Source organism: Colletes gigas, unplaced genomic scaffold (genome assembly GCF_013123115.1).
Source record: "Colletes gigas isolate AHSC1104 unplaced genomic scaffold, ASM1312311v1 Colletes_gigas_Sc00006, whole genome shotgun sequence".
Classification (NCBI taxonomy): domain Eukaryota; kingdom Metazoa; phylum Arthropoda; class Insecta; order Hymenoptera; family Colletidae; genus Colletes; species Colletes gigas.
This window is the reverse complement of record NW_025106635.1, coordinates 6,179,070-6,197,677: the sequence shown is the minus strand read 5'-3', so window position 1 is coordinate 6,197,677 and position 18,608 is coordinate 6,179,070.

Below are 18,608 nucleotides of genomic sequence, written 5' to 3'. Positions count from 1 at the left end.
TCCGTTTTACTCTTGCGGACTGTTTTACCGACTCGCTTTGTCTAGCGCGAAACCTGTTTACCTAGCGAGGAAATTCCCCAGGGCTTCGTGGGTATTTTACCTACAACGGTTCCGTACATTTTCAAACTTCTCGTTTATCGAACAAACAATTCGAAACTCATCTTACAAATTGATTATTTACACTTTTGGAACAATATAAGAACTCTGATTTGGAAACTTTGAGTCTTCCTACAGGAACACAAATTTCTACAATTTCTGGCGTATGTTGAACGATAAAGAATTTTCGACTTTTCAGGATAAGAAGTTGTACTACGTTTCCGTTACGTCAAGAAAACCCTTGCAGAAAACGAGGCAAGAAAATACCGGTTTGACGTCGTACCGGTTCACAAAAACACCAATATATCATTATTCTACCGGTAGTATTACTGGTAAATATTCTCATACCCAACATCTGTTCTTTTACGACCCATTTCTTCCGTATACGTTTTATAAACTGCGTATATCTGTATTGTGTTCCTCGGTGCATGTACATTTTACAAAGTTACATAAATTCTTTAAAAATGGTGATGGTGTAAAAAAATTAACGCCATCGACGTAGGTACGCTTCGAGGGATCGAATCGGCCGATCTTCAATGAGCAGGGAATTCGACAGTCGCCAGAATTCTCTCGTTTCGGGCGATAAAGCGAAGCGCCGCGCGATCGAAGGGTGAAGAAATCGCGAGGACGCGGCGGCGGAGAAAGATTGGCCCTAAAACGCCGACGAGGCACAGATAAGAGGCAATCCCGTGACGTTTTCTCTGTCCGTATCTACCGGATTACCGATTCCCTCGAGTCCAGCCACGAACAAGGTGCAAAGTTCGCCTCCGACTTTCGACGAGGACGCAAGCGGAGGAACCCGGTGTCGTCGAGCAACGTGAGTAACAAACTTGTACAGAATTTGAATACACCCTGTATATAGAATGGTAGAATTGAAACGAGGATATCTATAATTGCGTAAATGGCGAGGCGCCACTCGTCCACTTTTCTGGAACTTAACCTCCATTAACCCTCGGTGAGCCACGCCATCTTGGCGAAGATAAAGCAAACGCTGGGTTCACGAATTTTTGTTTACAAGAATGCACGATCGAAACGAAATTTCGAACTCGAGAAATATTATCGGGTAGAAACGAAAAGGTTCGAAAAACGAACTGGCAAGCGCAGGTTTCCGGAACCACGAAAAATAATGGCGGTTCGAGAAAACGAGGCGAAACTCCGCGGATCGCGCGTGCACCGAGGTTGTTTTTTTTTCGAAGACGTTTCTACTCGTCGCGGCGCGGAAAAATGGGGCGTAATTTGTTAAACAAACCTCGCGCTGTAAAAGCCGCACGAAGACCGTCGAGGCTGAGCCGAGCTCGCGTTCAGGGACGCACGGCCTGTCATTACGAACAATTTTATTAGCGCTTCCGAGAAAGTACTGGCGAAACCGTGATGCACGAATACGGTGATTACGGTGCACTCCGGCGATTGGTCGGCCAATTCTCGGAACGCGCCGACATAACCGGGGCGGTAATAATAATTCTCCGCGTTCTATCGAAGAATATCAACCGCCGCCATGGCGTTGTCCAGTTTGCTTAAAAACAACACCGCTGGGGCCCTGATGAATAATAACGTCGAAACGAGGAAGCTGGAGAGACTTTCACTCCGCGGTTTTAACGCGTTGCCTGGCCGACTCGTATTAGAAATACCCTAATAATATAAAATAATAAACGTACACGTATTATACGTACATCGCTGATTCGAGTGATCAGGAGCCCGTATAATAATCTTAACCAACGAGGTCCAGGTTCCCTGAAAGAAATATCGTGTCTTCTTCTCTGCAGATCGCGCTGTAACGGCCAACTCGCGATCGTAAAGATACGAAACTCGCCGCGACTTTCCGCGCGATTTAATTGGCCGGAGCCGCGGCTGGCACACTTTTTCCACGTCCCGGGGAAAATACGAGGGAATTGCGTAAATCGCGCGGATAATCGTAGATTCTCCTCGAAGGAGTACGCGACGAGCGCGGACCCACCAGAAACACGGCACGGTTATGGCACCCGTTTTTAACGTTATTACGGACGCGAGTTTTTCTCGAAGCCGTAAACGTCGAAACGCTCCCTGGTCTCCGTCGTTCCGCGCAACGCTAATCGTTTTTCCGCTTAATGAAGTCCGCGACGCCGACCGCGGCGCGACTATTTTTCCGACAGAACCGCCCGGGAATGCGGCTCCAACGACGACGTCGACGCTTTTGTTTCTCATCGGCGATTAGACGCGGGTACGTTCGACAAAAAAGCTCGCGACTAACTTGCAGAACTTTCCCGGCATTCCGTTAAAACGTATTCACAATTATCTCGCGCTCGAGCGTCGAAAATTTCCAGCCAACAATTCGCAGACCGGACAAGTTTATTCTTTCGCTTTTAACATTTACGCGGAAAATTCGGTATTAACACTTTGATTGCTACGTTACCCATGCACGGGCGACAGGATTCTCTGCCACGTAACGGGAAAAATGAATTCTCGAGTCGAGACGTCGAGGGAACAGGAACGCAGTTTAGGTTAGGCAGTTGTCGATTGTCTGAAATCAAGATCGTAGTCTCGTAGAATGTTGCACGGGTTTGATCTGGCAGTGAACGTGTCCAGTACGACTAACAATGTCTAGCAAGTTTACCTTTACAAAGCATCGCGCGATCAATGTCACCTTTTTCAATAATTTTCGATTCAACTTGCACCAATTTTTACGTATGTACCTCGTGGCTAGCCCAGCGTCACTCTGGTCGCGCGTGCGCGGCCGCTGGGTCCAGCATGGCGTCGCGTTCGTTGCGCGCGCAATCCGATCGAGGAATCGCGGAAGCGCGAACTCGCGAACCGTTCGAAAGAAAAGGGTTTCGGTCGAACGAGACGGTAAACAGAGGATGTGCCAAGCACGTGACGGTCGAACTGACGCGACGCGACGCTCAGTGACGTAATGACGTGGCGGAAGGTCCGGAACCAGGGACAAGTGTACGAGAGACAGCGAGAGGAGCCACTTAACGACATTAGCGAAGAGGAAGACAGAGGGAACCGGGCAACGAGAGGGGGAGGGAAAGACAGACCGGGCGGACTTGTGACTCGATGCGTTTTACTGCTGCTTTACGGCGGTTTATTGCGCCATCAAAACATAAAATGTGCCCGGCCGGGAAGCGAGCACACGCGTGGGTACACCCCCACTTTACTTTTACCACTGACTGCCGGTTAAACCGGCCAACGTTTCCCGATTTCTTGCTCCGGAGAACGTTCCGGTTCGCTTCTCCCGATCTCCTTTTTCCTTCCTCCTCCACCCTCGACGTGCCTTACCGGGAACTTTGTTTCATCTTCCCTTATACTCTGCTCGCGCCCTCCTGGCTTCATCTTCTCCGCGCTCGTATTTTAAGCTTAAGGCCACCGTATTGGGTGTAATTTGATTTTCTAAATCCTCGTTAGTCGTTAAATCTAGACGTTCCATTTCTATCAGCTCTTGGACAGACACTAGAACGAGAATGTCGATACAGTCTAACCTTCTTTACAATAATACTTGCAACACATTTTCCAAACATTCGCTGACCATCTGGCAAATTTAATCAGAACCCTTAAGGATCGTCTCGAGGGTTTCTGATTCGCGCAGGTATCCTGGGTGGAATCCACGGGAACTGGTCGGAGGAAATATTATCTCAGAAAATGGCGAAGCCCGGTGCCGGTCGGGCATGTCGCGCGCCATTACGGTGTTTTGTCTGGCGGAGAAAAAGAGAAAGGCGGGCGCATTCCGGGCCCTGGGCGATTTGCGTTTTCGACGCGATAACGTGGCCACGGGGTATCGGGGCGACGTTCGGGGCCGAAAACTCGCTCTATCGGGAAATTTACAAGGACGCGGGGTCCGTAAATTGAACGGTCGCGCGCCGCAAATTTTATTAATCGGAACTTGGTCCCCCCCCGAGGGACCAACCGCCGCCATCTTCAACCTCGCGTCCCCCGAACGCGATAACGCACCGAGTCGCCGTTAGAAGTGGTTATTGATGTTTCGACTCGCGAAACGACGTCGTACACTCCCACTTTTTTTTTCTCCAGCTTCCGTTTCGTACGATATAAACGGCGAGCCTTCGATTCCGGGGCTCCGTACTTCGTCGGAATTCGATTCGGTCTGTTGGGAGATAGGCTCCATTCTTATCCGGATGAAATGTTTAAGGTACACTTTTTATCGGTTCTACGTTTAATAAATACCGTAGAACCTCGATTACTGCACGAGATGTCTGCTTCGTTGCAAGCGCTATCAACTTTCATTTCGAAATACTCGCAACCAACATTGTCAGGTTGCTCTCGAAACTTCAGAACGGTTGCACGATATTGTTATTTAATCGATATTCGATATAACAACATATTCCTTTATAAGTTTACAGTAATTCGTTTGAATTTATGCGCGAAAGAGTCCTACCCCATTGGGAGTTGAATTAAAATTAGCGAGGATATCGTTGCGTCGATTAAACGTTGCTCCTGCTCGTCATATTCGTAATTCGAATAGAGTGCTGCCCGCCTCCGAGCGTATTTCGCAACGCGAAGAACGAAGCCGACCTTGGGATTCACGAGGCTTCGCCGTAGAAGGCAGATCAAATCAACCTGCGGATCAAGAAATCTCGACCGCGAGGAATTCGTATCGCATACCGTTTCGGAATTGCCCCGCGCGTATTAATTAAAACGAGACGTACCCGTGTAAATTTCGTACATTATTCAGTCCTTCATTAGCGTCGATCGCCCTTGTAATTCCCTTTCACGGTTGAAATTAGCCAATCGGTCGATTGCTTTCAATAATGGCCATCGAAGGCCGAGTACCCCCGCCGATGACTACGAGTTCCGAGCACACCCATTCCGAATAACAAAAGGACGTTACACGCGATCGAGCACGTGCGAACGTGTCCGAATCTTGGTTCGTTGACTCCCAAGGTCGGGCTGGTTGGGTGCAAAAGGTAGACCAGATCTCGACGACCGATTAGCAACGTCATAAAGTATCTGGAGGGTGAGTTTAAATAATTCCCTCCCTTGCAAACTCGCTATTCTTCCAGGATCTTAAAACTCGAGCAAAGTTTGCGAAGCGTCGGCAGGAAGCGAGGAACGATAATCCTGGTCAATGGAGGTCACGGGAATTCGCGAAAATCTCGAACCCCCTTGCGATCCGGTGGCGTCATCTGACGAGGGGTGGTCGAACGTTGGCTACTACCCTGTTTCGAGCGCATCGCAAACCCCTCTGCAGAACCGACCGATCAGACAGAGACCGATTGGCGAACCCTCCCTTACCCCATTCCCCGTGGGTTTCCAGCAACCGTCCGGGATACCGTCGGAGACACCTAGTTCCCTGAAATCTCGCCAGGGCGATCGCGCGGAGTGTCGATTAACCTAACGAATCGCACCCGGTCACGCAACGCGGAAAACGTAAATCAAGCGACCAACAATTTCAACGATGCCCGTGGGAGACGCAAACGAAACGAACTGGCAATTAAAATTCTTCCGTGTGCACGTTTGCGACTGTTGCACCTAATTTCTCACACCTATTGCGAAACAAAGGCGACTGAGCAACGCACTTACTTAATTAAAAAGCCTGACGTTTGTTCCGCTTCTGCAAACTACGTTCCGTAGTCATTTACGGTCTTCTATTCTACAGGGGATAAACAGCAGATCTTTGTAGAGTCATTTCAAAGACAAAACTCTTTTCTCGCGCGATGCAAAATTCAGTAGAAGACAAACGATTTTACCCAAGCTTGTTTCTCGATTCGACGTAAAAATAGGTAAAGGTTCTCGATGTAAGGTGGATAGCTCCATCGCGGAGACGTGTCACGCAAAATATCGCGGTCGTAGAAGGTGCGTGCTTCGCGTGCAATTCGCTCGAAGTCTCGAAGTGAACGACGCGAAGACAGATTGCGACCGGTGGAGGAGGGGGTCATTCAAGGAGAGCGTAACTCGTGACATCTCTCGTTGTCGGATCGAATCACGCGTGTCCAGCTCGCTCGACAATGCAGGCGGACGCACGGTAGCTCGGCACCGACCAAAGCGTTCATAAAATTTTAACTGCTTAATAAAAAAAACGTTACGAGCCACTGTCTCGCGCGAGGGGGTCATCGTCGAGAGACCCAGAGCCATCTTTCATGGCGCATCGACGCGGCGACACTCAAAATGCGCGCGCGCGCGCGCCATATTCAACGGTACCTTTTCGTGATTTTTAATCGTCTGAATTTTCTTTACGCATTGGTGCGAGTATTTTAGAAATTTCAAGCTGAATACATACGCTGTGTAAGCATTTTAGTAGCAGAGGAGACTGCAATTTTTCCAGCAGCGCGTTTAAGGGTCGAATGGAAGGAAACTCGACCTACGTAAAGGTTGTGCGGTTGGCCTTGGAGGGTCGTTTCCACTGTTCTTGACCGCACCTAGCGGCTACCGTGTCCTTCGAGGAATGCATGAATCTCTAGGTGCATTATGCTCATTGTGCACATGGCGCAGAGGTTTTTCCCCCGCTTTAACCACATGCTTCCTCGTTTTAGAACCCCTACAAGACCTTTGCAACGCGCTTGTCGAGGAAAAAATTCCTTCGAGTCCTCGAGATAATTAGAAACGATCGATGCAAACAAGTTTCGTCGCCCAAATTTCTTTCGAGCAACGCAAGAGGGTGGAACCAAGATGGCCGCCGTTTTGCAGTGCGTTGTTTCTCGTTGCAAAGCAATTACGGAAGGCTCCGGAGAATCCGATTTCCCAGTCAGTCGTTTCGTCGTTCGCGGAAACATTTGCGGGGACGGTTCGAAACGAAGAAATAAGACGGTCGGAACGCGACGTCCCGGGGAAAGAATGCGACGTAACGGACGTTTCCAAGACCGAAGCGTGCATTCGGTGGCCGTTATCGCGGCAGAGTTATGGCCGATCGATAAGGTTAAGAACCCCCCGGTCGGATTTACGATGTCGGTCGGAGGATGATCGCTCGCGATTGCACGGCCTTGTGTCGTAAACCGGCGATCGCGCGACTCAACTTACGCGCGTGCACGCATATGGAACGAGCTGGCACACCGACCGACACGACATGTGGAACTTGCGACCGCGATAACGACTTCTTGGATATCCGAACAATTTATGGGAAGGAAAATACCGCGTCGATTTCAAGGCCGTACGCATTGGTCTATCCCTAGCGATGCTGCCCGCCACTGTCCGCCTAAAACACCTTCTTTCGCGCATTTCTTATTCATTGCGTGGAAAATACCGGGACACAGCTCTGTACTGAAGAAACCATAGGAACGTTACGATACTTATCTTAGTTTTGAGTATCGACAGAAGCAGTCGATTTGAGAATTAAAGTGGAGGGATCGAGAATAATTTCTCGATTCCGGGAACGCGTAACAGAGAAAAATATGGACGATTGCCTCTGCATCGGCTAGCACTTTCTTCGTTCGCACGCGTTGCCTGACGGTAATTGCGTTTAACGAATAACCGCCGCCATTAACGCGCCCCGAGACGTAATCGAAGCTCGGTTATAGACGCGTATCGTGCGGCGACAATTAATAATCGCGATCGAGGGCCTTCGACTCCGACGCGGACTGTAAAAAACACCTCGACGCGTTAACGACACGATTACTCGACGAAATTTACGCGACTCCGTGATCACGCGAACGCGTCCGGTGCTCGGAGACTCGGACGCAGCGGGGAACTGGGCGCGTCGTTAGCGAAATTGTAAACTTATCAGCGATCGTGAACAAAATTCGCCCGCCTTCCCACGCGGAATTTCAGGTGGCTTCGAAAAATAATCATTCTTTTTATTCTGTTACGTGTCGCGGATAAAATTGCCCGAACGTGTTTGTTATTCCCCGTACGTTCCCGGACCTATCGATTCGTATAATTTTAGAATAAACGTCACGAATAAAGGATAGAAAGAGCGTCTAGGGGCGAGTAGTACCGGCAGAAAGGCCAAGGAGATCGTCGATTAACCGGGAGATCGCGTTCGTAAATAGATCTGCTAATAGATCTACTTCGGATCGGGAGGATTCCAATGGAAATGAGACGAGCGTGTTAAATTCTGAGGGATATCTGGACCGAAGTGGACCAAGGTCGATCGACGTGATCATGAAGATCGTCATCTGAGGAGGAGCTAAACAATGTTGAGTCAGCTCTTGGGGAAGAATGATTATGGATAACACTCATATGCCAGCAAAGACTTGGATCAAAATGAGTACCATATCGATGGCTTCTTTGTCTAAGGCTAGTCGACAGCCAAGTTTGGACGACAGCCTTGACCGGAACGGAGGATTCTCGCGAGTCGGCCGAGCGCGGCGTCGAAATCATTCCTGGGAGAAAAAGTAGGGTCGAGGCGGGAGGATCGCGCGAGAACTCGAGGATCCGATCGACCTAATCTCCGGTAACCGATAAAAGGCGAGAGCGGCCCGGAGTGGGCTGCGGGGCTCGTAGATTCCGGGCGGTGAATTCTCAGCGAGGAGGGTGGAGGGTCGAAAAATCGCGGGGGCGACGAAGCGAGAAGAGACGAGAGGAACAGAGATCGCCGCTGAGGGGTTTGACGGGGGAGAAGGGGGGGGCAGAGAGACAGGCGGTGGAGACTGCGGCACGAGGGGCAGAGCAGTTCGGAAAAGGATATAAAAGGAAATATATGGTAATGTGGCCGGGGTGACAGGGTGGCTCTCTCGACGGGGGGGTTGCAGAAGGAAGATAGGGGTTCGAATCGCTAGCCGGGGGTTGGGCGTGGTGGCTAACGCACCCTCCTGCTTCCCACCCTTCGGTCTTCGTGCTTCCGTCCCCTCCTCCTCCGCGACTCACCCCCCCTCGCCCCACTCCGAAGCCTGAATCGCGGTCTCTCTCGATTCCTCGGAGCTGTGCCAGCACGCCGGTCGATACTTTGGGGCCGCGTGCCCGACTAGCGTCGCGACGCTGGAATTCCGCGCTCGACATGGCCGCCCTTAGTACCTACGTACTTATACGTACCTACGTCTCGTTCCTCGGCTGCGCCCTTCGACGTGAACCACCACGGCCTATCCATCGTCCACACCAGGTGAGTCACACAATCTTCAGAGTACCCGGTTACCGGCGAACGTTCCTCCAATTCACGCCCGACGAACGAGGCGATCGCGTGACGTGTCCTCGCGAATTCTCGTGGCACTCGATCTCGTCGGTTTGCCCTCGAATCTTACGGAAAACGATCCATCGATACCTCTATCGGGGGCGGAAAATTGTCCGTGTGCTTAGCATTGTACCTTTGGAACCTAACGTCGACGAAAGTTGGCTACTTTGACCGAATAATCTCCCTGGGATTTCATTTAATTCCTCTGGACATGACCCTGTGTCTTAGTAGAACCTTTATTTATACCAACAGGGGGATAAAACACCAATTAGACTGTGGAATAGTGACGTTCTGTGTTTTCTGCAAGAAAATGCATTTGTAAACAATATTACGTGTTGTATTACCAACGAAACAGTTAGTACCCAGGTTATGTTCGATGATGCAATCGCATAAAACTCGATGTACGATCGATACACAGTCGATACGCGACTCGATAGGACGTCTGAATTGAAACTGGAGATGGTCACTCGGAGCAATTTCCCTGAAGGTAGATAAGCAGCTATTGCGGCACAAAACAAGCCATAACTTGCGAACAAGTTCGCAACGAGCATATGTTTGCACGTACACTTTTTCTTGTTTCGGTGTACGTTACGTACGTATTGCATAAAATGCAAGATACGTTCAGGCATGTTATTACAATCGTACCACATGTCGTGCCCCACAATTAGCCCGCTCTACCTGTACTTAATGGCCTGGCCGTAATTCACGTGTATTTAAATACTCTTAACCGTGTCACGCGTGTGCACAGGAAGCAATTAATTAATTCCACGATCGAATAAATACTCCGGTTATCCGATTTTCAAGACCTCCGGACGAGACACGAACATGGCCGCGGTCGGAACTTGGTCGCGACGTTAAAGGGGATGAACAGTTGATAAGAGAATTACTCGGATAAGTCAGACTCCGGCAACTGATTTCCGAGGAATCCATAAAAATTTACAGCAGCGTCGATACTCGAGTTTTGAAATAAATTTTGCGTCTACGATGCTTTCGAGACTCGATTAAATATTAATTAAAAAAATTCCGTAGACCTTTCGCGCGACACTCGCCACCCCAAAACGAATTATTCACTGTCTTCGCCTTCGTTTACCCCGGAGGATAGCGAATTAACATGTTTTTTAATCATCCCGACCATGTTCAGTTCTCAAAGCGACACGAAGTTTCCGGGGAAACGGAAATGACGTTATGAATATGAATGAGAGAACTTGCGTTCGCTTCGAAGCTAGTTTTAATACCGTGTCTGATAGTAAAGTCCCTCTATCGACCTTGTTTCATTAAAGTGCCTTCAGTTTCGCCCAACGACTTCGCCCTGACGTTCGAAACACATGTTTTCACACGAAAACTCGAAACATATTCAAGAGAAATTCACAGCTTGCACTCCGTTTAACCTTTCAATTCTTTCGCGATCTTTCATGAAAACGAAATTACTTTGGTCTATAATTACAATTAAGCAGTTAACTTAGTCACCTTCCCAATGATTGCTCCGAGCGTTCTTAGACCGGAGGTTCCGTGATTTCGATAAAAAGAGTAAAAGTGTAGCAGATTCGACGCGTCGAAAATCTCGAAACGATCGGCGAGGCAGGGTGGTGGGTAAAGGACAGGCGCCCACCGGAAGGAGAAGTCAAGTTGTTTATTTGATGGTGCCGTAAAAGGCCTCTTTATGTTTATCTCCCATTTGAAACGCTCGCATAAAACCGACGACTGCACACACAAACTATCAACCGGTTGTAAATCGTGCCGCAAAACGGAGTGCGTTCGGGAGTCACTGCGATTCGTGATTCGAACGCACACGGGAAGATAATGTTCTGACGTTTCGAGAGCCGACGGCCAGCTCTTACCGCCTCAAATTCGACCGTTCTTTACCAAACACCACTAAAATCTCGTTCGAAGACACGCACAACCAACAACAGCAATTTATTCGATCGAACGATTAAATTTTAATGGCCAATTGCCCCCCGCCTCTCCAATTCAATACGTTCAATACGAAGGATAATGAATGTAACCAAACGTCTAGAAGAACCGATGCTCAGAAATTTTATAAATTCTGGCTCGAACGCGCGAATTCCAATAATGGAAACGTGACTCTCGCGGTTCGACACGCGTTCCATAAATTAATTCTTCCTGTTGTTCCAAGTTTACGACTTCGACGAGTAATTACTCGTTATGCAGATGAGCCAGGTCTCTGTTTATCGAACCATCGCGCGTCACGACGAAAGAAACGCCAAAGTACGACGTTTCCACGCGTTTCCACTGGCGAACCGTTCGCTGTCGTTCGCTCGTCTCGACTAGGATTTTTTTCCCTTTTCGTTCGTTCCTTTAACTCGTTCCTGTCGGTGCATCAGGTAAAAAAGACGGAACCCTAAGGTTTTTCGATGGACGCGACCGGGCTCTAAGAATACCGAGCGACCTTGTCGCAACGTCGCTACCTCTTTTGCGCGATCCTTGCCGAAGAAGGCATCAAGGATACTCGCTAACAAGGGTAAATTACGATCTGTCCTCCGTGCTCATGCAAATTGGAACGAATAATTTTTCAGCTGGCTCTCGAGAAAAAAGAATCGCTGGGAGGAATTCGCTTTCAGACGAGACGGAGATAAAGCCATCTCTTAGCGACTCGACCTTTGCGTCAGGGTCTTCCGTTCGTTGCCACGACGGAGATAATTTACAATTTTTCAGAGGTTAGTTTCCGTTCGAGGAAAGAGGACGGAGGAATCCGTACGAAAAATTAACTCTTCGAGCGATCGATACTGCAAATTCGAGACGAAGATCTCCCGACGGGGATGCAATAATTTTGCAATGTTTAGTTTTAGAAGAAACTCCACTCGAGGTTTGCGTTTCTAGTCGTGCTGATATTAATTTTCTTTCGGGGTCATAAATCGACCATTGGGAGAAATTGATACTCCGGGTAGTCGATAGAGAAAATTGGTCGAAATTTCAGGCGAGCTTTCGACTCGTTTGAAAAGAAGAAAGAAATAAAATAATATTAATAGAACCCAAGAATACTAGATATAGTAATTATTGTACTCTGATCTGAATTTAGTAGATCACTAACTGCGTCCACAATATTTATTTTTATTTTCCAGAGTAAAGTGGCGGTAAATATTGGAAACGTTTATTTTTCTGTCGGATCGGCGAAGAACTCGCGTGGCGTTTTTTAACAAAATAGTGGGCTAGTTAGGAATCCTATAAAAAATGATTATTCAGGTGCCAGTATCGTAAATTGGCCCGTATTCGAAACGTTTCGACGCGAAGATTGCGTTTATTTTGGCTGAAGATTCGCGCGATGACGCAGGAGGATTACGTTTTCCGCGAAACCCATTATGCATCCGCGGATTTCGAAGTTCGAATCAGAATTATCGGTTTATTTCCGATTTTGCAGCTTTATATTACTTATTCGGTGGATTTTGGCGTGAAAAATGGGATGGCAATGCTAGTTAGCCTTCTATTTTTATGGATCAACTTACAAGCTCTGTCATGTTAGCGTAGAAGTAATTAATAATTTACAACTATTAAGTTACATTGCCCTCACGACAGTTGAAGTACGATATAATCCTCGTACGACACTTTGTATATCAATTTGCCAAGCAACAGAAAACCAAACATATAAAAGACGGTCGTTTCGTGTTTTACTAGCAGTTACAGAATTTGTGTTCGCGTTAAAGTTGCTTTTAATTCCACCGTGTAATTTATTTATAGAGAATACCTCATTGGAAACGTGATCTTGCAACATTAAATTTCGTCGCAACAGCGGTGGCACGTCGTGCGAGATCATTATAGCCGTGCAACAAAAACCGTTATTGCAACAATTTTACATTCCCTTTCGAATCAGATATTGTATCTTGGTTGTACCAGCGTCCGCGAATTAATTAATGCTCCGATCGAACAACGGAGTGGCTGAATCCACAGAGCTGTTAGAAGTCCTCGTAAGAAATGCAAATCTCGTAAAATTTTCACAGCGAAATTCACAAGGATTGATTTTATCCGTTTTACGATCGAGTATGGTATATAGTAGAAGGTAACGCGAGCGTATGTCGTGGATTGAAATTTCATTGATCGTGGAAGAGGTTCGTTCATAAATATAAAATTTAAATTTAGAACGAAAGTTGTCCATCTACCAATTCGTTACTTTACTATCCGCGCAGGAATTTTATTTCAAAGAATACAGTAGACACGTAGCTCTGACCAAAATGTCTGTGGGTACGATCCATCCCTCGAAACGTTTGCGGATTTTTCACCATAAATCTAATCGAACTTTCAGAAAGATCGTAAGGTTTCGAAGGTCCTGCAACTTGTTTCGTTCCGTGGTTCCGCGCGATCTCGTCGAAACGTCACGCGAGAGAATGTATATTGCCCGTTCCGAGCGATCCTCTAAATTTTTAACAACCCCGACGCGACCTCGAGCTACGCAAGGGAGAAAAAAGGCAGAACCCTTGCGGCGGCCAAGGTCGCGGGGCATCGGATCCTCCGTCTAACCGAGAAAAAGGGTTGTTTTGTGCGTTTTACGGCGGTCGCGGCGCGTCAAGGCCGAGCGTCCAACCACCGTAGCGAACAGCAACCCTTGCTTCCGTACACGCAACGATGCTCGAAAAGGCTTCCCCGTGCGTCCTTCGAGCCCCGCGAAGGGTTAACGGCCAACCCGAGCCTCGACGCCGGCATTCAGGATTATACGAGGCTCCTTTTTTTCTCTCTGTCCTCGGCCAGGTAATCTAGAGGGGCGAACCGGGGGGTCAGGAAAAAAGGGGGCGCAGTTATTAGGTGTTTTTAAGACGAGGACGCAAGGTGACGCGTCCCTGAGTAACTATCCACCTAACGTCCGTCCCGAGACCTTGGCTCCTCGTAAAGGGGTAATCAGCCCTCCTCGAGCCCGGAGCTCGTCTCCGGGCCTCTCGTCCCGTCCGCCTCTGTCTGTCGGCATCTCTGTGACAGAGTTTAGGCCGGTATGTGCCTCGTCACGCCGCGCTACCGTCATTCCGTCGACGAAGTTTGTCTACGAAACACGCTGCCTCATCCGCATCCGGGTCCAGCGTGTTCCCGCGAGTTCTCCGGTTTGCACGAGTTTCCTATCGATCTGCTCCAAACATGGCTGAACGTGTCTTACCCGGGACCACGTGATCGGACATCCTGCCGCCAACTGCGCAGTCGAGACTCACGCGATGTGTGTTTACGATTGGTGATGCATTTCTGTGTCGTGAAGTGTTTGCACTGGTGTGTGGTTTGGTATTGGAAGAACCACGAGGGTACTCGTTAGCTTCGAACAGAGCTACACTTAAGGTAAAGCTACATAGTTACACTATTTGTTTGTAGGCGCAAACGTCTCGAGACCACGGTCAACGTCGCTCGTATAGATTTCTCGATGACGTATACGGTGCTCCGGCGTCTGTCACCGCGACCCTGAACTTTGCCTCCCAAACATGGCGTCGACCACGTGATCGAAAGTCGTGTGCCGCGAGCCGTTCGCTCGAGTTTGCCGCATCGAGCGGAACGCGCGTATATAGATTCCTAACTGATGCATATAAATTCCTCAGTGTCCCGGTAGGTTCTGTCATTCGAACAGCGATGTCGGGGGGCCACGTGATCCGGTGTAGCGACGCGCGCGAAGCTCCCTCGAATTTGCCCGCCACGAATAAATTCCACGGTAACGTTCGGATTGGTGGAAGCATCCCCGGGTATTCTCCAATCGTCAGGCACCGGGTGACCCCAAAATTCTCGACGAATTATGTTCCGCTACGCAGCCGGGAACAAAGTGTCTCTCCCTCGTCCGTGGCCTCGAAACTCCCGGTCCAATTAAATCCCGCACGGCGGACGTCTGAAATTAAAGCGACGCCAAGAAGAGGCCTCCCGACAGCTGTGAGTCGCAATTATTTCTAGTCCCACGTCCGACACACGCGTGACACCGTCGCCGTCCCGACGAGGGGTCACGCCACGCGGGGTCGCGGCTCGAATACCGCTATCTCCTTGGTTTATTAGTTCTTCGGATCTCTGTGTGCGCGTGTACGCTCGTATACTTATCCGTGGCGGTTCGCGGGGCTTGTTCCTCTGGCTTCTGTCATTCCGTCAGTGAAGTTTCTCTTCCAAGCGTGGCGCGCCGACGCTCCAATCCCTCCGTCGACGGGCGCGGGAAATTCGCGATCCCGGAAACAACCCCAACAATTTCAAAAAAAAAAAGTCATCGACCGGGGAATCGGATACACGGAGCTCCACGGTACGAGAGTCTTGTTCGCCTTCAAGTGTTGTGCGTTGTTCTGTGTCGCTGTTGCAAGCACCGATTGCGATCGTTCGGCATGGATATCGCCGCTCTCCGATCTTGGTGAGTGACTTTCCCTTCACGTACGCTTCCTACTCTCTGGATTAATGTTTTCCTCCCGCTCCTCCCCCGATTGTACGTGCCGCGCGCGATCCGTTCAGGATTTCCGGTGTTTGCTCGCTGCGAGGAAACGATTCGGAAAACCGGGGACATTGTTTTCGACAGGTTTCTCTTTCGCGAAATGTCATTGTCTTTCAATCTAACTTCGGCGGCACGTAACTTCCCAGATACTTTACTGCGCTTGTCTAGACCCGCTCCGTTCGACGGTTTGAACACGATCGAGATTTCTATCTTCGTTCTCTTACGTATGCATCCTCTTACTGTTTTTAAGTCCAGGGTTAGGTTGCAGTAACCAGCTAATCGTAGAGTTTGTTGCAACAATTCTCAACCCCTATCTAATACGTTTGATTTTATATTTTAATTCGTTCTTGATGTATCATTTTTCATTATTGTGCCAACACATTCACTTCATTGAATTGTTCTGCTTCATCCAACCTTCGTCTCGATCGCTTCTGTCCGTCGCATGAAACACGTTCCCCGTCACGAGCCAAAATTTGTTTCAAAAATCGATTTCGAACGTCCCTCCAGGGAAGCAAAGCGGCCATCGCCGTTCGCCTAAGCTTCCAAGCGTCGCTCGGCTCGCGTTCAGCCCACTTATCCTTCATCTCTGCTCGGACAATCTTCGCTGAGCGACCATACAGATCTATGAAACTTCATGCAGCTCGAAAAAACCTCTGTTTTTTATCAAGATACAAGAAGAAATTTTCAGGATTTACTTCTCGACGATAATATGTAATGCAAATCACGGCCACCCATGAGGCCCAACCGTAGATTTATTAAAGTATCTATCGAGAGCTAAATCAGTTAAATAATCGTGCATTGCCCGACGGTTGCCAGTTATTTTAAAAATAAATTGCACGCTATCCATGGACTGTAGAACGCCGGATAATCTCGCGTTATTAACGCCGCGAAATTCGAACCGCAGAGATAGGGCGTCGCGTACGGATCGACTTTAATGGCCCGTCGGTGGTATGCCGGTCTCTTGTGCACGACAATCTGCGATACCGTTGCATAAATAACGCGATTGATATTGAATTCGATTAAGTCCACTCTCCTCTTGAGTGCACTTCCTTCTTAAAACCTTCGACGTCGCCGAACGCGCCATTATCGTTCGCTGTGAATCGGTACTGCGGCGACCTTCGCCAGAGAACGATAACTTAGAGTCTCGGAGAGACCTCGAGGAACCCTTTCCCCGTGTCTCGTCCGGTTCCCTTCGTCCACGCCGACTGTCCTAAATTCCGTTTTCCATCGAGCACACGCGACATCCTTCTCCACGGAAAAGACGTTCACGCGTCGAGTTTCCAATACGTATTATCGACTACGTGTTGACGCGTCTCTCTCGTTCGCGTTACGAAAGGAAACGATAAAGTTTTGCGTCACGTAATCGGCCCGTTACGCCCGCCATTATCCCGTCGATTCGCATCGTGCTTTCGGGATGCACGCCGCGACGACGCTCTTAATTAATTTTGCAATACCTCAAGGCGCGCTAAGCGTCCAGTTCATTTTACGAGCGTCCCCGGGCCATCAAACTTTCCCTTCGGAAAATAACGATTCGCCGTGCAATTAGCGTTAATGTTTATCGGTGATGCGCGCGGTATCGTTCCGTCACTTTCGTTTAATATCGCCGCGCTGATACTTTTTCTCGTTCCCTTCGCCCCACCTTTTCGTTGTTCGCGAGAGGGTCGCTATCCGATCGTAAATTAACGTTAACTTAACGGCCGCGCGTACATTGTATTAAACCGTAAAATATGCACTCGACGGTGATTTCTCGGTCCCTCGAGGTCTACGCCGCGCGGGCCAAAAAAGGCCAGCGATTACTTTCCGCGGTCAGGCTGTACCAGAATGGCCAACGCGAAAAAGATATCGCTATCGTGGGAACGACGAGGGTTCCCCGACCACTCCATTTTTTCCCTTCCAAAAATCATAGAGCAAACTCCATCGAATCCCCCTCTCATCGAACGCTCGGATATTGTTTGGTAATATTTCAGTTTAACTTTGAGAATTATTTTTCAACTGATTTAGTTTTTATCCCGTGTGCATTGTCACGTCGAATTATTGCCTTCTGTGTTTCAATTTTTGAATAAATAATTCTATGTCGAACGTTTCGATGTCAGATTTAAACCATCTTCAGTAGCAAGGAGCCGAATAATTATGGGACAAATAAAAATAGACAGAATTAACCATTTGGTATAGCTACAACGTACACAAAGAGCAGATATTGCATTTATTTTGTAAATATCGTCGAGTATCGAAGTAGCCACGCACGATTTTGTTTGGAGTCACTTGTTGGACGCCAATGGCGGAGTCACGGCCGCCTTATTCACGGACACGGGGACTCACACAAGCGCCATTACGAGCGTGCAGCCATCTTAGCGTGGCCTCGTACGCACGGTTCTCGGCTCCATCGAGCACACAGTCTCCGAGTCTCGTGGCTTTTGTCGTTAGCCCGAGCGGCGGCCATTCTCGAGTCGAACCCAATCCAAGGGGATCGAAGCTGCCGGAGGACCCGGTGTCGCTGAAACCGATCTCTTCTGGACCGTGCGTTCCGTACGAGATTTTATCTTTGCCATTCCATGTGACACGAGTGCTCGAAAGTAATTTGGAGCACGCGAAGAAGAACCAAAACTGCTCCGAATAGCCGTGAGAAACTGTTGAGATCCGCGCGAGCATCGTTTCTGTGTATTTCGACCTCAAAATAGAAGAGCCATCCCCACAGAGATAAAGTTTTACTTTCGATAAACAGCGCGGTTTGCGTATTTGAAATCGTGTCTACCGTAGAAACGTTTCAATGTATATTTTGAAGAAGACGGACTTTGAAATCGAGCAGTTAAAAATTATATACTTGATATTTCACTGGGCGTATCATCAACAGTCGCTTTGATGTTTGCTTCTCTTCTTTTCTAAACGTTGTGAGTCACTGTTCCGACGATGCAACAAGCTTTCAAAGTTTCAGCGGACTAAATTATTCGGTAGACTGTAGAATCCTGACAAAGTATTTCAATTAACCACTGTTTCAGCTATCGTGCATCCGAATCCCTCGATCCACTGCGCCCCGGTGGCTTTCGAGCTTTATCCGCAGGAACAATACTTCCCCAACTATCGAAATCTGTTCGCCCATCG